General features: G+C 43.4%; 2 long non-coding RNA genes across 5 annotated transcripts in view; one reads left to right on the top strand and one right to left on the bottom strand.

Annotated features, from left to right (window-relative positions):
- Window positions 1–3,334: 3,334 nt before the first annotated feature.
- LOC310833322 overlaps window positions 3,335–22,716 on the bottom strand; it is a 400,786-nt gene continuing 381,404 nt past the window's right edge. For 2 of the 3 annotated variants that reach the window (XR_014558634.1, XR_014558635.1), the window contains 2 exons: window positions 16,267–17,138; window positions 3,335–3,685 (listed from right to left, as the gene is read on the bottom strand). This is a non-coding gene — a long non-coding RNA (uncharacterized lncRNA). Of the gene's footprint in view, window positions 3,686–7,671; window positions 7,737–13,071; window positions 13,207–16,266; window positions 17,139–22,716 lie in introns of all 3 variants that reach the window. The other variant, XR_014558633.1, reaches the window with a different exon arrangement.
- LOC310833187 lies at window positions 13,080–16,984 on the top strand. 2 transcript variants are annotated; one of them, XR_014558580.1, is made up of 5 exons: window positions 13,080–13,178; window positions 14,108–14,157; window positions 14,989–15,090; window positions 15,343–15,415; window positions 16,920–16,984. It is a non-coding gene; the product is annotated as an uncharacterized lncRNA (long non-coding RNA). The 2 variants fall into 2 exon arrangements; XR_014558581.1 differs by lacking the exon at window positions 16,920–16,984 and having other exon boundaries at window positions 15,343–15,757.

Genomic DNA, 22,716 nt, shown 5'->3' with positions numbered 1-22,716 from the left:
TACGAGACAATACTGGAACTGATAGATAACAGAGGATCTTCCTAGACTTCCTCTCTCAGGGAGTGTCCCTGCCCACGAGGAAAGCCCCATTCAGCCTGCAGCAACCATCTGGGCAAAGCAGCAATCTGACATTCACCCAGTGGCGTAGCATGGGTTGTCAGCACCTGGGGCAAGGCAAGAAATTTGCTCCCCCTAACCCGTGGATTTGCGCCCCCTAACCCTAACCCTAAGATGTTGTGCCCGGTGTGGTCGGCTCCCCTGCACCCCCCACGCTACGCCACTGCATTCACCCACAGGGGCAGCCATGAACATGAAGACATGGCTGCTAGCAATAGTTGTTCTTGGTGGGTCACTGAGGCAGCTGGGCTGCTGTAAGTTCATTGATGAGACCCAGTTGTCCTGTGATGGGCATTCCTGACCTCAGGAACCACGTCTGGGTTGCTGTGCTCTATTTAGAGACAATGAGGAAATGGCCAAGGAGAAGATGGCCTGTATATTGGCTGCTTCACCAGGAGGTGAGCACAGGAAGAAGGAGGACAATGGGTGTGTAAAGACCCAGAGTATATCATCCTCCCAGACAGACAGGGCTGCCCAAAACTTCATTTCAAGGTACAAGAGACATTGGTATCCCAATGTGTGCAGTATGTGTTTTTGTATGTGTGCACACAATGGGTTGTATTCAACTAACATTTACTCAGAGTAGACCCAGTGAACCTAAATACTGTGTCTCCACTGTCAGAGGAGCTTTGCTTCTGAATACCAGCAGCAGGGGGATCACATGCAGGGAAGAGTACTGTTGTGATCAGGTTTGGCTTGTGGGCTTGCTGTAGGCATCTGGTTAGCCACTGTGAGAACAGGATGTTGGATAGCTCAGGGGGTAGAGCATGAGACCCTTAATCTCAGGGTTATGGGTTCAAGCCCCACATTGGGCTAAAGATTCCTGACTTGCAGGGATTTGGACTAGATGGTGCTTGTGGTCCCTCTCAACTCTGCAGTTCTATGATTCTATGACTAGGTGAGCCTTTGGACGAATCCAGCAGGTGACATCTTACAATCTTACAAAGTGTAGACTTGGTGATATTAATAATCAGCACGTTGAAATGATATAAGGAGCATTCAGTTTTCATAAGCAAGTGATTTATATTGAAGTAGTCATGTTGAAGTAGTCAACTGTGTCTAGCTCAGAATACGAATTTGCCCATCTCCTAATACTCAGTTGCATTGCAAGTAGCATTAGGGATTAGATGCAGCCATGAGGGTATTTGGTGGCAAGCCTCTTCGGCTCGAGTGGCGGTTAGGCATTGGAATATGTGTCATCGGGAGGAGGGCAGGTTGTGGCCATCACCTACCCCTCCCATTGTTGGTATTCCGTTAAAGGAATCCTATGGTCGTGGATCCTGTTTGATGCCCTGCTGGTGGATAGAGCCGTGACATGACCCCTGGTGACATCAGGGGAAGCTTCCAGTTGTATTTGCATCAACAAGCTCCTCCCACTGGTTGTTAACCTTCGAATGACTCCCCACTGAGCAGGGTAGAGTCATGTATAGATCGTTTGATCCAATGCCTAAGCCAATACCTCTCACATGCTGTAACCAATAAAGTTGTGGCCTTTAGCCCATTAACCTAAAATAAATGCGTCCTTGTGTCTTATTTATCCCTAAGCGAGCGAAGGGTCCTCGACTCACAATACTCAGTTGCATTGCAAAGTGGCACAGCAGGCTGCAAAGGCTCATGGGAATAAGTGCTGGGAGACTGTGTGTGTGTTTAGATGTGCCTAGTGTGCTCTTAGTAATGTAATTCCAACTCAGTGTACAGGTACTGAGGTATGTTTAGCCTGGATAAGAAAAGACTGAGAGGAGATATGATGGACATCTTCAAATATCATAAGGGCGGTCATATGGAGGATAGAGCAATCTTGTTTTCTCCTGCTCCAGAGAGTAGCACTCAAACCAATGGATTTGATTTACAAGAAAGGAGATTCTGGCTAAACTTCAGGAAGAACTTTCTGACAGCAAGAGCTGTTTGACAGTGGAATGGACTCACTTGGGAGGTTGTGGTCACTTAGAGGTTTTTAAGCAGACGTTGAGTGGCCATCAGTCATGGATGCTTTAGCTTAGATTCCTGCATTGGGGGTTGGACTAGATGACCCTCAGGGTCCCTTCCAACTCTACAATTCTATGAATTTTAAAATTGTTCTCCTTTAGGTTTTTTAAGCTAAAGGGTTCCCACCACCCTGCTAAATATAGATTACAAGTTCCTCAAGGTAAGGGCTGCGTTATTCTGAAGTGAGGGACATCAGACTCATACAATTTAGGGAGTGGGAGCAATGGCTGAAGGTTAAGTGGAGGTTTGCAGAAATTCCAGGAATATAAGAGCTGGAGCTGGTCAGCTTTTTTCAGAAGGAACTCACGACTAGGGGTGAGTGAATCTGTTCATTTTGGTTTCTATCAGTTTCTCATTTCCCCCAGTCTCAAGTCCAATTCTCCACATCTGTTTAAAAAATGCCCTCATGAAGATGCACCAATTTTCCTGCAAATTTCTTCCAATGTATGCAGTTTTTCCTATTATAGACATTTTTGATGAACGCTTTCCCCTAGTATGTGTATTTTTGTACACTTTATGTATCTGGAGAAGTGCTTTGCAAAATTCAGAGAAGTGCAAATTTCGAAAGGAGGCCTGTGTTCCAGTCAGCATATTGGTTCGGAAAGTGCAAATTAAGTAAATCCTCATTTGAATGTGAACTGAACTTCTTTCCCACCCCTACTCATGACTGACACTTTTCTGGTTTCTATGCTAAGATGTAGGAAGTCCAATGGTATCTCCATCACCATCAAGCTATTCCCTCCTCTGATCTTAATTGGAGATCACTTTTGGGTGACGAAGATCCTTTTATTGCAGCTTAGTAAGCACTAATGTGTGTCCATGATAAATATTGAAATTTGAACTAAATTAGGAGTATTTTTCTTCCGTATCTAGATTGTGGACATCTACTCAGATATTGCTTTTGCCCATCTCTGATCAGATGTTTATGTGATTTGTACTATATTCTTCTTATTTGTTCCAAAAAAATTCCAGCATGTCATCTGCTTTTCTCTTTCCATCTAACCTTCCATTCTCCCTCTCCCTCTCTCCCCTCCCTCCCCACTCACTTCTCCAACTTTTATTTGTGATGCTCAGCATGCATCTTCTCCAAGCACACTGGGCTGTTTGGAGATTCTCAGCCATGTTTGTTGTCAGAAAAGCATGTTTCAGAGCTATATGTTTTGACAGGTAGGAAACACTGGTTGAATATTTTTCCCCCTCTCCAGACAAAAGGGAATAGTAACAAATAATATCAGCCCAGCACAGAAAATTTAATTGAAGCCTTGAAGAAATGAAATTTCTTTTGTGAAATTTCATAGCTTTTCTTCCTGCAAAACACAGGGCAGTTCAGCCTTGTCCTCCTCACTGGATTGGTCGCTGGTGGGTTTATAATCTGGCTGCCTGGAACTGATGTGAGTTGTAGTCCGAAACATTTGGAGGCCATCAGTTTTGCAAAGGTTGTTTTAGTTCCAGCTCTGACTTACAGCCCAACGGCTATGGTTAACATTTTGCTTTGTAAACACCACATAAGGAATTTTGCTCATCTTAAAAAAAGCAAAAGCATGCAAGGGAGGCTCTGAGCAGGACCAGTCGGGTGTGTAGCCTGTAGGGAGGAAGAATAAAAATTTATAAAATGCAATTGTACATACAGTGGTACCTCAGGTTACATACGCTTCAGGTTACACCTAGAAATAGTGCTTCAGGTTAAGAACTTTGCTTCAGGAAAAGAACAGAAATCAGGCTCTATGCCATGTGTTTAAAGTCCTTGATTTCCCACTGCAGAATCATCTGAACTGTGATTTGTTAAGGGTGCTGGGAATTGTAGCTCTGTGAGGGCCAAGCTACAATTCCCAGGATACTTTGGGGGGGGGGGAAGCCATGTGCTTTAAATGCATAATATGGACCAGGTTTCAAGGAAATTTTTGAATGTTTGAGGGGTTTTTTGTTTTTAATTTTGTCGGAAGCTAGGGCAACCCGAGCTAGGGCAAGCCACTCAGAGGAATCACAGAAGAAGAAGAAGAAGAAGAAGAAGAAGAAGAAGAAGAAGAAGTCCAGTTTCCATCCAGGCACTGACCCAGACCAAGGCCAGCTTAGCTTCAGCTTCATCATATGACTACAGGCTTTTCCCCACCGAGATCCGGCAAGGATACCAGCAAGAAAAAGAAACAGAGCAACTGCAATGGAAGCTTAATTACAGGAGTTCCTGCTTACAGTCAATTTTTGAAATAGGTCCACGTTTATGGGGAAGCAAAATGAAAGCTCTCATTCTGCTTCCCATTACTTTGTAATGTGAAAATTGGAAAATCAGTTATACCAAGACTGTGCTTCTAACACACAGAGGGCCCTTGGGGGGAAATAACTTACAGCTTGAATGGCAAAGCATTCCGTTCACACATATGTGGTTGAATGGAACGGGGCTTACATTGGCAGACTGCTTTTAAGGATTGGGCTGTAAAATATAAGAGGTTTAATGATGATTTGTATTTATAAAACACCTGTGCACTGTGATAATCACAAGGATGTGAACAACAGCGCAATTAAAAAGCTCTAAAAAGTATAAAAACACTTAACGGGAAAAGAGTATTTATTAAGACAGGATATAGGTGATCAATTTAATGGCATCGCTTGGGTGTGTAATTTTTGTTTAATTTTATTCTGTGTGCCCACCCCCCTATCCCCACCAGTGGGGTTTGTAACTATTCCGTAGCAGCTATTGCATATTGATTATTCATAGTGAGGAACTGTTAATGTAAGCAGATTCATAGAGCTTTTGTTCTGTAATTGGATGATTGAACAGGAGAATTGCAACCTGAAATTGAGGAACAGTGAAATGATAAACTACTCAGTAACGATATAAAAAGATCACGCATGCTTCTGTTCATAGCAGCTTTGGGACTCACAAAATGTGGGATAAAATATGAGGGATGCTGTGTGGAAGCTGCTGAAATGCTCAAAGGAGACAGATAATATGATCATTGGAAAAACACTAAGCTTGCCTCTTTGACTTGCAACTTGCAAGGGATTTTTACGATCTATTGCTGTCCCTTGGGTAGACTAAACAGTCCACTTCTATCATATTGTTTTCTGGGGCTGGCGTCAGCCTGTGACACCCATGGACAAGTTCCAAGCCCCTGCCTGGGAAGGCCCACTCCTATACCTGCTCTGGTCACTCCACATGGTGTAGCTTAGAGCCACCATTTTAATTTCCCACAGTGCCCTGCCTTAGTGTCACCCTGGGGCATTGTGGGAAATTGAAAACGTGGCTCCAAGCCACCAAGCGCTGCTGCTATTGCTTCTGCCAGGTAAGACCACCAGGTAAGCCTGTTGGGGCCTAAAGATATAGGCAGGAGCCACCGGGGGCATTTTACTGACAGACTTTGAGCCATCCCTTCCTGGGTCCTCTTCACACCTCCATTACTACAGAAGGACTGAGAGGCTGCTTTGCCTCTTGAATTGTGATCCAGATTTCCACATACCAGTGGAAAAATCGAGATTCTCACCATGCAATTTATTCCATTGCATTTATTCCGTTGCATTCCTCTCTCAGTTTCTATTTGCTGCTGGAAACATGAAACTGATCCCAATTTTCCTGTCCCAGAGGCCATCTCTCATCCTTCTCTGTCTTATCACCATTCAAGCCGGTTGTCTGTCTTCCATATCCAGCCTTCTAGCCCTGTGTTGCCTGGCATATTGATACATGTGATCCCTCTAGTCCATGCTTCCATTATAAGTTGGTGCCCTCCTGATACTGCTGGACTCCAAATCCCATCAGTTCCTGCGGATGATAGGAGTTGTCTTCCACCCCTGCTCTAGGCTGTGGCCAATAGCAGGCTATTGTCCCCCCCACCTTCTATACCTTATTTGCTTTCTATACTGCAACATCAATCCCAGGGCTTGCTGAAGCTAAGCAGGTCTGCGTTTGACCAGTGCTTAGATGGGAGGCCCCATGAGAACTCTGTGGATGCTGCCTTGAGTTCCATCATGGAAGACAGATGAAGTGCCCTAAGTAAATGACTAGTAACAAACTTTTCAAATTGCTGCCTTCCATGCCCAGAGCCAGCGTTTCACCTGCTGAACTTGGGTACAGGCAAAAATGAGCAACCCATACAAGGTAAAACATGAGTTACAGCAATCACAACATCTTAAGAATTAGGAAGGCCAACAATTAGATATAAAGCAGACTCTATACAGTTAAGCCTACCACAGAGAGGCTGGAAAGGAAAAATAGCAGCCACAGAGATCATAAAGCACATCAGTAATAAAACAGATATAAAAAGGGGCAAGAACCTTTTTGGGGCATAGCAGTGCCATATAATAACGATGTCATCCATCTAGGAGACTATTGCAAGCACATCTTTGCAGACCCAAGGGCTCATTTGTTTATTGCACTGTTACTGCTAAGGGTGAAGCAAATTAGCAACACATATTAAAATCAAATGATCCCACTTTTCTGTGTGTGGAAAGTGTGCAGATTTATTAAACTGCTTAGGCTGTATAGTCTACTCAAATAAAGTTAAAAGTCTACTGAATGCTCCCCTGTCCACCAGGAGCATGCATTTCTTTTCATGAGATCTGATTATTTTTAAAGTTGTGTATGTGTATATTGAGTTGACCAACTTATAGTGATACTTGTTGCTACTTAAGCGAAAGATGATTTTACTCCTTTTGATAGGCCTGGATTTGACCAATCCTAACAAGATTACTGAATTTGATTTAATATTTTTTTTTACATAAAAGCATTAAGTTGCTCAAATATGACCCTATGCTGGATACTTTTCAAGTTCCCAACCTGACTGTTGTTACCAGATAAGGAAGTGCCTTATAACGCTGGTTGTTTCTTGTTCCCACCTGCCAGCTGCATGCCTGCTTGTCTTCTGTTGCTCTGCTTACCTGATCCCTTCCCAGCTTCCCAGCACCTCTGTTCCCCTGCTCATCATCCTGCCTATCTGTATCTTCATTCCAGTTCCCCTTCGGGCAGACTTTCCTTGGTTGCACATGCACCACACATTTAAAGCACATTCCCACCTCCAAAAAATCTTGGGAACTGCAGTTTACCCTTCAAGGAATGACAGTTCCCAGCCTCCTTAAACTACTGTTTCCAGGATTTATTTATTTTTTGAGGGGAAATTGCACTATAAATGTGCTTTGCGCACACAAATGTATGGTGTGCACGCAGACCTGGGGGGATGTATTTTCAATGTACAGTGTCTAAACAGCTCTGTTTGAAATTGATTCTGTCTCTGCATTGACCCTTCTATATGGATCTGCCCAGTACAACTCAGTTATTGCATTCTCTGCTTCTTCTAGCTCCGTGCTGAGCTGACTCACCCCTATGGGTAATTGGGCATGGCAAAATGGCTTTAGCCATAGCGAGGGATGGGGGACAAATCTGCCCATTTCCATTCCCCAACATTTGCATTTTTTACAATCTTAAATTTAGTTCTTCAAATTTCTGCAGCAATGAAAATCCTTCAGCATTTTAGTGAGAATTTATCCTAGTACACATTTCTTTTCAAGCAGTTTCTCATAATGCATTTTTGTATGTTACTTTCGTGATATGGTAGAAAATTCCACAGTTTAACTACACACAATGTGAAGAAGTGCTGCCTTTTATCTGCTCTGATCTCCCACCATTTAGCTTCATCCGATGACTCCTATTTTAGTATTATGAGAGGAGAAAATATTCTGCTTTCTTCACACCATAATTTTATACACCTTTGTCATGCAAGTCTTCATGAAGGTTGTGTATATAACGTACTCATGCATTCATATATCTTTAAAGAGTATTAGCTTCAAGTATTCAAGTATTCACCTGCTTCAAGTGCCTTGTAGCCCTGCTTCCAACAACCCTTATTGCATCTATTGTTTCTGTTTTAAGTCTCCCAGCGTATTATTATTGATAACAAACTGAATGAATGGGTGAATGTTTGAATGGATGCCGGCTCTGCCTAAATCGTTGACAGAAGAAAATAGGACGAAATGGGAAATGTGTTGTGTTACCCGGAATCCCTGAATATTATGATCAGCAAAAGTTAACAAACTGTGGTACTGTTGCTGTTGGTCCCTGTGTTTTCCTCCTGTGAATCCCGCATTGCATTGCTGACCCAGTTATTAAGCTCTTCCATCCCAGCTTGCCCTTTTCCTTCCATAGATGAGAAACTGACAAAAAACTTGAACCCCCTTGTCAAATATTGCCTCGACAGTGAAGGGGCTTCTCCACCTCAAGTTACTCAGTTTCATCTTTGTGCTGAGAACTAAACAAAGCCCAATGTTTTGCTTGAACTCAGAAAATTATGTTGTTTTGTGTTTCCTATTAGGTTTCTGTAAGCGGGTTTTCTGTGAGCCTAGGTTGGCCTGGGGGCAATAGTGTGTGAGAGTCTGGGACTTGACAAAAGAGCGTCCAATAGCCTGAAATATTAAGCAGGTGTTTTCCATGAATAAAATGGTCCAAGGAGCGTTGGTGAGAGTCAGAGGAGATTTGCCAGCCCTCTGACCAGGAGAAGGAAGCATTGTGTCTGCGTAAACAGTTTGAGTCAGACAGGGTTGAAGAAAGGGAAAGAGATAATAGAGAGCTGAAGTTGTGTTCTCTTACCAAAGGTTTGGGGAAATGTTTCCAGCCAAAGGACCATGTTCCCTTCTGGGCAACATTCGGAAGGCCCCATGCTCGTGGTGGGTGGGGCCAGAAGGAAATGTGGGTGGAGCAACAAATGTAAATGTGACGTTTGTACAGTAGGCTAGTTTCTGCACCCCACCCCAATGCTCCATCCAGGAAAGCGTTACTGAACTTCCTGAACACATTCTACTACAGGGATAGCTCAGCTGGTAAAGCAGGAGACTCTTAACCTCAGGGTCATGGGTTCGAGCCCCCATTGGGCAAAAGATTCCTGCATTGCAAGGAGTTGGGCTAGATGACCCTTGGGTCCTTTCCAGCTCTACAATTTTATGGTTCTTTGAAGCACTCAGGGCACAGAGCAGGGCCAGTGAAGGCTGCAGCCCAGTTGAACAGTGTGGGCAGAGTCTGAAGAGCCAGACCGAAAAGGCTGCAGAGCCACATTTGAGCAGAGGGTCCCCGCCCCTCTGTTAGATGCTTAGGTTGCCAGCTGTTTCCCTTGGAGATCTGATAGGGGAGCAGCGGCTGTATGTTAGAATGCTGAAGCTGAGCCTCCAGCTCATGCTCAACCTGCATATTTGTAAACCAGCTGAATATGACAAAATGACAGTCAGCCTCTGGCGACCTCCTTCCAAGGGGAACGGAACCTAGGTAAGCATTGTGCCCTTGCGAGGTCTCCTCACTCGGAGGAAAGATGAAACTGATAAGTTTGCATTGGGAGAAATGCCTTCAGTCTAGAGGTGAAACTGTCATGGTGTTTTAAATCCCTTTCCATTTTCACTTTTACGGTGAGAGATTTTTCAGCACTAGCTATAGAGAGAGGGTTAGGGGTGGTTGTTGCTGTGTTCCCTTGTCAGTTTCCCCTGGTGCTCTTTGCAGGCTTTGGGCACAAAACTCTACAGCGTTGCACATCCAGCACCATCGACCTCCCTCCCCCTTTGGCAGCATATGCAAGAATTTGCACATCCAACTGTTAGGATTTTTCTTGATGGAAATTAAATTAGAACTGGATAGAAAGTGAGTCTTGACTAGCATTTGTATAATGGTTCTCAAAGCAGTTCACACTAATATGATCAGTGATGAATCCAGAAGCTCATGAATAATATCAAACAATGGACTTACCACTATAAAAGGTGAGGGTGGCAGCAAAAGAGGGAGGATGCTGGAGTGAGATGTCATTCAGAGTCCTCTCCCCAATCCACCAGATGACTTTGCTGCCACAATTTACGCTAAGCAATGAGATGCTTTCAGTCTCTTTTAGGGCAGGCTTCCCTCTTCCCAATGTCCTACAACAGGCATCCCCAACTTTCGGCCCTTCAGATGTTTTGGACTACAATTCCCATAATCCCTGACCACTGGTCCTGTTAGCTAGGGATCATGGGAGTTCTGGGCCAAAACATCTGGAGGGCCGCAGGTTGGGCATGCCTGTCCTACAACATGGTGCCATTTGGAATTAGGACAATATTCTCACTCTGATTTGCCTTTGTGATCTCATTATACGGACGAATCTGAATTGCCAAATGTTGATATGATGTCACTTCATTGTTCTGTGATCCATGATTGGCTGGGTTCAGAAAGAAAGCTGCCTTTTTAACACACACACACACACACACACACACACACACACGGTGCCCAAACAGCAGATGAGGCAGGAAGACGACAGCTGTATATATACCTTTCACAAAAAGGTATGCAAGCTTTTTCTGTATGTTTGGGACACTTTCCCATCTCCTTTGAAACTGGGGGGTGGGGATCCTGCTTGAAAGTTCAGTGCAACCCAATGAAGATGCAGCAGAGGTTACACTCCCCCTTTAAAAAAGTGGGGGTGGGGTTTCCAGTGTCAGAGAAACTCAGGCCTCACATGCAACATCATTTCCTGAGCAGTTGCCTTAGTTTGCATTTGTGACCCCCCCCCCGTTCTTTCGTGTGATGTCCAACTTGAATTAACATGAGTGTAGCAGATGTTAAATGACTGTGACCAAGCCACTGATGTGCTATTTTACACTCCTCTTCATGAACTGTGTCTGGCTTTGGTGAGCACTTGATATCCCCCTCCAAGTCAGACCATATGCCCTTGTATTTAGAGAATGTAAATCTGAAATCAACTAGTCAGCCATTGTCTCTGTTGCTCTCTTCAAATGCCGATGAAATCGAATTTATGTGGGAATAAAACCTTGACTACTAAAATGCTGTTGCAGAAGTGTAATTGAGAGGAAAATTTGGCCTGATGTTTCATTTTACTGGGACTAGTGGTGGTGCTTGAGCGGAGCATAAAGTCAGCAGTGAAACTGGATATCCGAAAATGCACAGACGTTTGGCTGCTTGAAGGATAATGTATTTTACGCAATCTATGTATTGGAATGCAAATAAATGTCCTCAAGCGTATTTGTGATGCAGGGCTAGACAAATGTTGGACTGCTACTTCCAACATCCTTGCCCGTGGGTCATGCTGGCTGGGACTGGTGGGAACTGTAGTGCAATGAGGTCTCAGGGTGCCACATTAGCGATTGCTGTCATAATGTTTTAACAAATAGTTTCATTAATGAGTATTTCTTTTCTACCAATCTAGACAATCTATGAAATGGTAGTTGTATCAAAGTGGGCACATTTTACATTTTGATAAATTGCTTTGGCAGATTAACATCCAATATGCTTTCAAGTGTGTTGTGGGAGGGGGGAGTATTGGTTTGTTTTTGTTCTTATGTTTATTATGTATTTTGTTATTTTTTATACATTTATACATTTTTATGTTGTGATCCACTCTGGGATCTAAAGATGAAGGGTGGTATAACAGCAGCAGCAGCAGCAACAACAACAACAACACAGTTGTACCTTGGATCCCAAATGCCCTGGAACTCGGACATTTTGCTCCCAAATGCCACAAACCCAAATGTCCGATTAGTTGCGGAGCTTCATGCAATGAGGGGCGGAGAGTTGGCGGGGCTGGTGCGCATCCTGGGGGTGTGATGCGCCGCCTGCAGAGGCGTGGCACGTGTCCTGGTGGCAGGGCACGCTGCCTGCAGGGTCGTGGTGCCCAGTGTGGGCAGGGGGGCAGCCGCGATGGCACCCTACCAGGATCGCACTCCCCCCACACTCCTCTTTCTCCACCAGTGCAGCCGATGGGGCTTCTGCGGCTTCTGATTCAGAAGCTGCAATTTGGTTTTCAAATGTTTTTGAAGTTGAATGGACTTCCGGAATGGATTCCATTCGACTTCCAAGGTACGACTGTAATAATAATAATAATAATGCCAATCACAAAATGGTTGTCATGGGGATGTGGCATAATGGACAATGACACCATGGCATAGCTCAAAATGGCTGTCATGCATGTTATGGCATAACATGTTCCCCATCAGCACTCCCCAGTGAAAAAAAGACAACAACATCAACTACCACTGTGTTCTCTCATGGAGAGAAATAGTCTCCTCTGTTCTGAACACAAAGGAGGGTGGGTGGCTGTCTACTCCTGGCATCCAGTGAAATTTGAGTATTTTTAAGCGGGTGTGGTCACTGTTTGATAGGCCAGGCCACCGCAAACAGGAACTGACAAGGGAGAAAAAGCTTTCTCTCTTGCATTGCGGATTTTTGAGGGGATATTTAATGAGACTTTCCGTGGGTACTCTACAAAAGTGTCTTAGAGGGTATAATAGTCCATTTAACCTACAAGTAGGAATGAACATATGAGCAGCAGAGAACACTAAATAAAGAAAGATTTGAGACAAAAATGGGTGGAATAATAGAATATGCAGCCGACAAAAGACTATCTAAATTGCCATGGAGAGATGGATTGGGAAGCCCAAGGACAAGAGATAAATGATGAGTATATAAATTGTAAAAATGCTTTTTAAAAAAGAGATGGACTTTCTGTGAGTGCCATGGGAAGTGCTGGTGGGTGCACTGATGCCTGTGGTATCTGCATGTATCATTCTACCTGCCTCTCTAAAATGTTCCTCACCTCTTCAACTTATGTTTTACTCTAGGAGGATGTGGCAGGGGCGGGGGGGGGGGGAGAGATGGGGAGAAAAAGAGACATCCACTACCTCCTTACTGGGCACATTGTATATCTGAATTGTCTCCTTGGAGTCAATAGGCCACCTCATTATGGTTACAATAGACAAATTCCTAAGCATGTGATCTGCTTCCATGGCCTTGACTTGTTCGTTTTTTACCTCAGAGACTTGCCACTCATGTTGACTCAGATTTGCTGTGTGTGATGAAGTGATAAAATCAATGGAAGAGAATGCACGTGCCTCTGTAGTGTTCAGAGAGAGAGACTATATTATTTATTGTTTATCGCTGTAAGTTAAACCCACTCAACAATTTCCTGCCAAAGTGCATTTAACTGTTTTGGATTTGTTTTGTTTTTTTATTTTACTTACAGCTGAGGGGCTACTTCCGGGGGACAGTATCCAGACCTGAACAGTGTGGTCCTATTAATGTCTACTTGGAGTAAAGCCCCTTCCAGTTCAGTGAGACGTTCTTCCAGGTAAGTGTTAAAAGGCTGCAGCCGAAATCTGTGAGTTATTGGCAAAAGTAATATTAAGACAATGGGGGAAAGGATTATATCAATATTTCTAGCAATGCAATAAAATAAAACACTGTGCGGCTTGAATAATAAATGCTGTTACAACCACCACCCCTAGAATATTACCAATTCAATGCAACTGCAACATTTAATAAATTAGAGCAGGGACTGAGAACTTTTGATCCCCCAGACATTGCTGAACTACAACTCCCATCATCCCTTCCTATGAGTAGAAAAGCAGCTGGGGAAATAGGTAAGCATCCCCACCCCTCTCATTCCTCTCCTGAAAGTGGAAGTGTCTGATTCTGCTTTTCATTTTATTTTAATGGTACATACAACCATGATGTATTACAGCCTTCTGTAACCCAGTGCCCTCCGGATGTTGAAGGGCAGTAGCTAATGGGACTTATTGTCCAAAAATATATATAGGGAAGACTGATGTGTTGCATCTAGTTTGGGACAGAGCATGATCTGGGAACTAGAGCTCATCATGGTTAAAGTGAATAGTCTGTCTTTCTTTTTTTAACGTGAGAAAGTATTTAGAATGTTAACAGTTTTAATAAGAGACCCTGCTCCTGGCTTGGATCCTGCAACTCAAGGGCTTTAAAAATAACCTCACCCTGAATTTTCTCCTTTGGGGTATGTGTGTGTGTGTGTGTTTGTGTGTGTGTGTGTATTGTGGAGGTATCCTTAGAATTAAACAGACATCCATCTCGTTTTCCCCACAAGAAAACATTTGCCCTATGAGAAACTGATCTGGGTATGCCATAAAATGTTCTTGCACTCATAAATCCCCACATGGCAAAATTGGTTTGCTTTTTTAAACCATTCAATGTATGACTTCTTGGCATAGGTAATAAATCACACACCTGTTTTATTTATTTATTTAGGGAAGTCGGAAGATACTGCCTTTTAGACTTCTGTGTTTGCCTGTGCACAGGTTTGTTAATATTTTGGTGGAAATGGGATGAGTTTTATCTTTTGTGCTAAAACCTTTAATTTTAAATTTTTCAAGCTGGGTGGTTTTTTTTTTGCTTTTGTTTTGTCCAGTGGAGTCTAGTTATGCTTGCCATAAGGGCAATGATACCCAACAGGGCAATGGAGACAAGGTCACATCAGCTAAGTCAGTTTGCATTGCATATATGGCCTCTTTGTCACACGTTTCATTCAGTAATTTCATACTGAGTATACGCCCTATGTTGACAAATACTGGATTGATGTTGCTGTTATTATTATTGCCACACCACCAGTGTATGTGATATCTTACAGAGCTACATAGGGAACACAGAGAGGTCCTTGCAATCGAAAGTGGACAATGTGAAAACAACCAAGCTGTTGCAGTTACTATGCTATAAAGCAGGGCTGAGGAGCTTGTGGTCCTTGAGATATTGCCGGACTACAGCTCCCATCACCCCTGGCCACTGACCATTAGCAATTGCAGGGACCACTGAGTGGTTTGAATGATCTAGAAATAAAATCCATTCTGAAGTGTTCCAAATGGAATTTTGTACCAAAATGCTGAACATAGCCTTTACAGTTATGGGCAATTGTTGAAGGTTGCACTCAAGTAGCTGCTACATTATATGCAACACAATTGTAATACAATATGTAACTTGTTTTGTACCATCAAGCACAATAGGCAAATGAGAAGCAAAGAAGGAAACCACGCCAGGCCTGTTCTCAGGTGTGAGAGATTCAACCCTACAAAGCTTTTAAAAATGATTTACTTTCTGATGTATTTTGAAATGGAGGGTTTTCTCATTGTCTCCAGCTACAGCACAATCTAATACTCATGTTTACTTACTGAAGAGCATTTCACTTGGGAGGAAAATGCATAACATCAGTGCAGGCTTTGTGGAAATTCACCACTCTGGTATGTGAAAAGTACTTGAGACTAGGGGCTCATTTCAATAGTAGTGGGGATTAAATAACAACACCACACGCACACACCCCATAAGCTCTTCAAACAAATTCAGACTTTTTATTTGGTGTGTCATCTTTGTTTCATAAGCACACTAGTTAAGTGATTTCCTTTCACGGCTTAATTTTCCTGGCACTTGCAAAGATGATTCTCTTTCTTAGCTACGTTGAAACTTTTCTTTCTGCTTTACTTGCCCCTTTTCAGGAAATGACAACAGGAAAACCATGCATAAATTGGAAGGTATGGCAAGGCAGCCGCAGTAGCTCTTGAGGGTTAGGTAAGTCAGGTCTTAGTTTTGGTGCATAGGGTCATCTGGTCTGCTCGTACCTGCCCTGAGGCTTGTCCCAACCATAGCATCAGGGCCAGTCCTACTATTAGAGTGAGGAAGCTACAAGGCGGTGGTACCCTTCAGCTCTTCCTCCCGAGCTCCCTGAGCATACCCTTCTGCTGGAGAATAGAGCTGTGTGTCATGCACCTTGCCCTCCACCTTTGTAATCTTATCAACCATTTGCAATGAACCTCGACAGTCAGAGGATATGGATTAATAACATGGTTACTTAGCCATACACATTTACTTGCACGTGAATGAGAAACAGGAAAAAGCCCCCACATACATTCATGGAACTTTGAACACCAAATAATAATAATGATTTTATTATTTATACCTCGCCCATCTTGGCTGGGTTTCCCCAACCACTCTGGGTGGTTCCCAACAGAATATTAAAAACACAATAAAACATCAAACATTAAAAACTTCTCCATACAGGGTGGCCTTCAGATTGCAGTCATATAGTTGTTTAATTCCTTGACATCTGGTGGGAGGGCGTTCCACAGCGTGGGCGCCACTACCGAGAAGGCCCTCAGTGTCCCGTTTATTTTATTACACATGAGTAATTCTATCTGATTTTTTGTGTGATGTGTGTGTATCTCAGTTATTCTACAATATTGCTTGTATGGTGCTGCCCTGGGCTCCTTTGGGAAGAACTGTGGGATATAAATTTAGTAAATGAAATGTAGAAATAATAACTAAATTCTGGTGATTTCCAGAATGTTTATTAGCAGCACAATTTCCTCACCCTTATCAAAAAATGACAATGCAAAGCCCGCTGGTATCAACTGGGGACTTACCACCTTCTTTTCCACTGGAGTCTTTTGTGTGTTTGCATATTCCATATTGTTTCAGAATCAATTAAGGGGAATAGTCAATGAGCTGGTAGCTGCGTGCTGCGCTCACGCTGAAGAGGTTTGGCAAAATGATTTCGCCTGGGCTCTGACAGGAAATGCATGAGTCATACTTTGAAGCCAATTGCTTTTCAAATTTGCTCTTTGGCTGCACATCAACACACTCACTTGGGCCCCGTTTCGCAAGATGGACAGCTATAAGCCACGTTGCCTGACAAAAGTGTCTATATAAGCAGTCGTTCTGAAGTGCTGATTCTGTTATTTGATTTGAGGATTAAACATGCAGTTGCAAGCCATCTGTTTCCCTGGGTTGACGTCCTTGAGAGGTTAGATTTCTACAGATAATGCCTCATAAATGCAAGTGGTATTTTGAGAGATCGGAATTAGCCGAGACATATGCCACTGAAATTATCTGCCTTATCCTGGAGAACTGCTTACATTTTGACATCCCTGCCCAAACTGAAAAGAGAAGTTTACTCTCATTGTTGCTGATTTAGAACCCTGCTGCTTTCTGGCCAAATGCCACGAGACTGAGACAGTACATTTTCAGTTAGTACATGAAAAGCTCTGCTAACTATTCAAGCTGTGGCTCTCTTCAGGATCTTCCTTCAAGTGATGCCTGGGAACAGGAAAAAATCCTTTCAGCTTCTATTATCAGAGCGGCCTCTCACGTTGGGCCAACAGGAACCAGAAGGTAGGTGAGAAGCTATTGCCGCTGAGCACACTTGAAATCAGATGGATTTCTCTCAGTGTAATCCAGGGATTGCCAACCTTGTGCGGTCCGTTTGAAAAGCTGCTATGGCCACCACTTGCACATCCTGCAAATGAGCACAGATCTATTACCTACAGCATAATGATTATTTGAAGCCTATTTTCATTGAGTAGAGGACACCCTGTGGGTGCCAGGGATGGCTTGTGTGGGCCCATGTATCCTTTAATACGTACATGTTTCATTATACTGGGGATAAATCACTATTTGCTAATAACTAAGACAAAGTTTATTACCAGGGCCGATTCTACCATTGGGCAGAGTGAAGTGACCACATCAGAGCAGGGAGCCACTGTGAGTTGTTGCAGGATGGAGCTGTGTGACCATATGCCCTGCTTTGCACCCTCTGAGTTAACCTGCTGCCCTCAGGTGCAATGGAGGACATTTCCTTTCCTCAGTGTTGAAGAAAAGCTCAACTTTCAAGCCAGCCAGTCTTGGACATGGAATAGAAGAGGTAGCAAAGTGTATTGGGCTGATAGTTACAAAGGTTGCTTAGGGTGGACATAAGCCTGTAGGCAGGGCTCACCTAATATATTTTACTGCCTGAGAAAAAGCTGTACAATGCCTTCCTCACAGAGGTGGGTGTGGCACCTTCTGTGGGAGAAATTCCCCTTGGGGGTTTAAGTACAAGGCTCACACCAATTTCCCAACCAGTCAGACTTTATCCAGTAATGCATTGCAGGTCAGAGTTTGAAGAGTCTGCGAGAACATGTGCATTAGAACACACACTATATAGGCAACATATGTCTTCTGCCATCCTAGCACATGAGCATCTCTCAACCAATCACAGTCCCTGAAAGACAAGTTACTCAACCCATTTTTACTGCACACATCAGAAGCTTCCTTGTACCTTATGTGGAGTTGTTTTTCACTTTAACATTCAAGCCGCTTACCAGGTTCTTACCAGGTTTGTGGTCGGGCCACGCTGTTGCATATGAGACACTGGTCTTACTGATAAGGAGTTTAACAGAAATCCCATGCCACTTCCCTGCGAAGCTTTTGCCACATGCTGAAGATGCACACACATACCTACCCTTTTCTTCTGATTGAAAATTGGTTTTAAATTATTTTAAAATTGTAATTTGATACTGTTGTAGCGCACCCTGGGCCCTTATGTTTAATGGTGGGAAAAATAAACAACATAAAATAAAATTGGATCCAAAGAGCTTTAAAGATGATGATGATGATAATGATAATGATAATGATAATAATAATAATTAATAATAATAATAATTTATTTATACCCCGCCCATCTGGTTGGGTTTCCCCAGCCACTCTGGGCAGCTTCCAACAAAATATTAAAATGCAATAATCCATCAAATATTAAAAACTTCCCTAAACAGGGCTGCCTTCAGATGTCTTTTAAAAGTCTGGTAGTTGTTTTTCTCTTTGACATCTCTTTTTTCATCTTTGACAGTGCCCTTGGCACTGGATCTTAGTGTCGGGGCAAAACGATGGGGGTGGAGACGCTCCTTCAGCTAACACCTTGAACCTAGGAAACTGCCTTATACTGAGTCAGACAATTGATCTACCTAGCGCCACGCCATATTGTCTACACCAGTGTTTCCTTTTTCTGACAGTGGCCCCCATTCAACCTCCTTTCCTTCTTGTGGCCCCACCCCCACCCCGTCCTGGCGGTAGAAAGGTAGCTATTAAAATGTTTTGTTTGTAAACAGAACGTGTCTTATTTATACAAAATACAATCACATAAAAGGATAGGATCATCATGAAATATTGTTGAAGCAGAAAAACATAGAATCCTAGAGCTGGAATGGTCATCTTTCTAATGCAACCCCCCTGCAACGTAGGAAACTCAGCTAAAGCTAATTGCCCCCCCCATCTCTTGCTTGCTCATCTTCCCTCTAGGTGGCTTCATCAGGCGAGCGTTTGCCCCCCCCCCAGCTCCTTCTAGTGCCATCCGTCTTCATGGCCTTGTGCCGCTTGGCATGTAGCACAAGCGCTGCTTTAACTGTCACTCACCATGAGCTACTCTCGAAAAGAGGCTTACCAGCTCATAAACTGAAAGCAATCCTATTTACTGCCATTTCTAGATTCATAGATTGCTTGCAGCTTGTTACTGTTCTAGTAACACTTTCCCACCCCCACCCCCACCGTGGGCCAGACATCTCAGGTACTTTCCGTTTTTCCTGACAATAGTTAGATAGTTTGAACGCCCACATGCAACCTGCATTGTTTCATCTTGTGTAATGGGATTGAATTTAAGTGTGTGTTTGTGTGTGCATATATATATATATACACACACATAGTCTGATTGCCACACAATACATAGTGCATATTCGGGTCCAAAATAATTTTAATGGTCAAAATGGTAGTGTGTTACAGCTAGACTCCCCCCACCTTTTGGAGGAATGTTAAGAGAATTTGCTGGGCTTAAAAAAAAAATCTAGAAAGGGTTAATTGGCTTCCTTTATATTCCTCTCTCTGGTGACTTTTCTCAGTCAGCATTATTCAGTCCTGCTTCCACTCTGCAGACCGCTGATGGTAGATGTATATTCTGAAAATAAACTTGAATCTATTAAAGTGGCTAACATACAGTGATGTCCCTGTTTTGTAAATTGAGTTCAGGCATAGGCTATCTATCTGTTTGGCAGCCGCAGAGGTGTCTTTTTTTGTTTGAATTTTACTGTTTAAGATTGCTGAGTTGCTTTTGAAGGTGGAGTGGGGTCAGGGTGGTATCAGATTCACACATTACTGTCTTTACTAAATTTATATGAATGGCCTCCTCTGAAGATTGAGGAACTTGAGACTAGCATTTCTGAAGATTTTCTGACTTTCAGGGATATGATCGGGGTGGTGGCAGCAGGTGACGGGAGCGAGCTGAAGTTTGGGGGCAAAATGAGGAATTCTGTTTTGTTTTAGTTATTCACCTAGATTAATTTACGGCCTATTTTCCCCCAGACTTAACGGACCCGACGCGTGTTACAAAGTACAGATAGACAATGAAATCACAATAAAACCAACGGTGATCCATAAAACCAAATAACACCCACACATTATCAGACCTTCAGCACATTAAAAGATAGTCCCAGCTAAGGGCACATAATTTCATATTTTTATTTTTAAAAAGTTAATTATTTATAAAGCATCTCCAGTTTGAATATGTCAGTGGACTTTGCGCAAGGATGCCCTCAAAGTTGCTTAAAATTCCCACAGTGTGTGTTTAATATAGTGTGCCTGAGGTTCTTATTCCCACTTGGACTATATCAAGCCTATCTGGGTAGCACATTCATCATAGCAATAGCTGCAAACTAATTCTAAAGCATTAAAGCAAAATTGTATAGCATAATAAAGGGGCAGTCCCCCCCACCCCCATTTTCTATTAAAGTACTGATGTTACATCAGGGAGAAGAGTCATCATTCTTAAGAGAGAGTTTGCATTTCCCAGGGCTTCATGTTTGCCTGTCAGGCCAATCCAACATGTCTCAAACCATCATAAAACATTGTATGGCACAAGAAGGAGGTAGCACCAAGACTCACCCCCAAGTCTCTTGAAACCCTGGAGCAGAGGCAGTTTTAGGGCAGCGTAACCAGTTTCCCCACACTGGGTGCTGAGTGGAGAGGGCAGCTGGTAAGCACTTGCCTGGCTACAGGAAGGAGGTGTGAGGGCTCTGAGAGGGTCTTAGAGTTCTCCCTCCTTCTCTCCCAAAAACTGGTTAGTGCTTGCTCAACTTTGGGAAGAAGCAGGGCTTTTTTTCCACCCGGAACTCATCGGAACTCCATTCTGGGACCTCTCAGGTGGGCGCCGTTGCCATTATAAGAGAACAAGGGTGGTGTTCATGGTGAGTTCCAGCATCTCTTTTTCTGGGGGGGAGCACTGGGAAGGAGAAGGGAGGGCTCTAGGACCCTGCCAGAGCCTCGCACACCCTTCCCAAAGACCCGCACGGCACAAGGGTTGGAGGCACCAACTTTTGGCCCAGCTCAGGGCACCAATAGTAGCAAAGTCCACCCCTACCTGGAGGGCTCTTACCAGACAGGGTAGATGAATACATGATCTCAGAAATATACAGGTCTGATTGATTCATTGTCTTCCATTCTCCAACACTGGCATCCAAGTGGGAGCCTTAGGCTGAATGTTATCAAGCACCAGTTCATCTCTGTAACACCCTTCATTCAAGGGTCACAGGGTGGTTTACAATATAATAACACAAAAATACATACCATAGTAATGAACAAAAGCAATTACACCCCCCCACCCCAGTTTAGATTATTGAAGAAGCCAAAGGCCTGGGAGAAGAGGATGTTTATGCCTGGCACTTAAAGATATGTAACGAAGGCACTAGCCGAATCTCCCTGGAGAGAGCATTCCATAAATGAGGAGCCACTGCAGAAAAGGCCCGTTCTCATGTTGCCACCCTCTGGACCTCACACAGAGGAAGTACATGAAGAAGGGCCTCAGAAGATGATCTCAGGGTCCAGGTTGGTTCATATGGAGAGCGGCAGCCTCTAAGCTATCGCAGTCCTGAGCCATTTAAGGCTTTATAAGTCAAAAGCAGCACTTAGAATTGGGCCCAGAAACTAATTGGCAGCCAGTGCAGTTGGGACAGGATTGGTGTTTCATGTTCAAACCATCTTGCCCTGGCGAGTGACCTGACTGCTGCATTCTGCACCAGCTGCAGTTTCTAAACTGTCTTCAGAAGCAGCCTCACATATAACGTATTGTAGTAATATAACCTTCAATGAACTATTTCAATTAATGTGACTAGTAAACACAAATACCACTCATACCCCATTTACCTCAGTAGGACCTGCACCTGAAAATCTCCTGAAAGCTGTGTAATATCTTTTTGCTTGATACTTCACACACACACACACACACACACACACACACTTATTTCTAAGTTTTGGAAAAGTATTGGACATGTGCTCAAAGTACAGGAGGACCCACAAGCTCATGTTTGGTCCCATTTTAACCAAAATATGCTTCCCACCCTGTAGCCTTTAAGCATAGCTTCCAACTTTTTTGATGTGAAAAAGATGTGCATCTTCTGGGACGCACTCCTGAGTGAGTCTTGTAATCCATGCCTCACTCTTCCCCCCCCCCCATGTGCTTTTCGTGGGGCAAAAGTGAGGAAAATAAGCATGAGAGATTGCAGCACTCAAAATGGCCACCGAAATCTTGTGAGAAAAAACACAATGTCCTGTTTTTTTCTGGGGCACTTGGAAGGTATGCTTTAAGTATAGTATCTAGGAGGGCTTTCTCAGAACATAAAGGGCCTGGGATCCCTTATAACTCATGCTCTGGATATAAACCTAACACAAAATGTGACTGCCCTATATGCTGTAGTACATCCATATAGTCATCTGATGGTGGAGCGGATGGGTTAACTTTCCTCAGTTATTCTTCCCTAAATGTGACTCATAGTTTTTAATCTATAGGCTAGATAAATGCCCTCCCACATACTGAAAAGCCACTCCACTCACCGTGTCCTCTTAAAAAAAATGATGAAAAAATGAAACGCCAGCCTTACTTTTTGCTCACCCCGGGCAACAAAATTTGGAGAAGTTGGAATGAAAAACGAATTCAGTGTCTCATTGCTGGAATCTTTCTTGAAGTGAAGTGGAAGCCTTCATTCATCGACCTAATGAATTGAAAATCCTGCTGACCG

This window comes from Podarcis gaigeae (assembly GCF_964106915.1).
Source record: "Podarcis gaigeae genome assembly, chromosome: 1".
Taxonomy (NCBI): domain Eukaryota; kingdom Metazoa; phylum Chordata; class Lepidosauria; order Squamata; family Lacertidae; genus Podarcis; species Podarcis gaigeae.
This window is presented reverse-complemented; position numbering and strand designations above follow the sequence as displayed.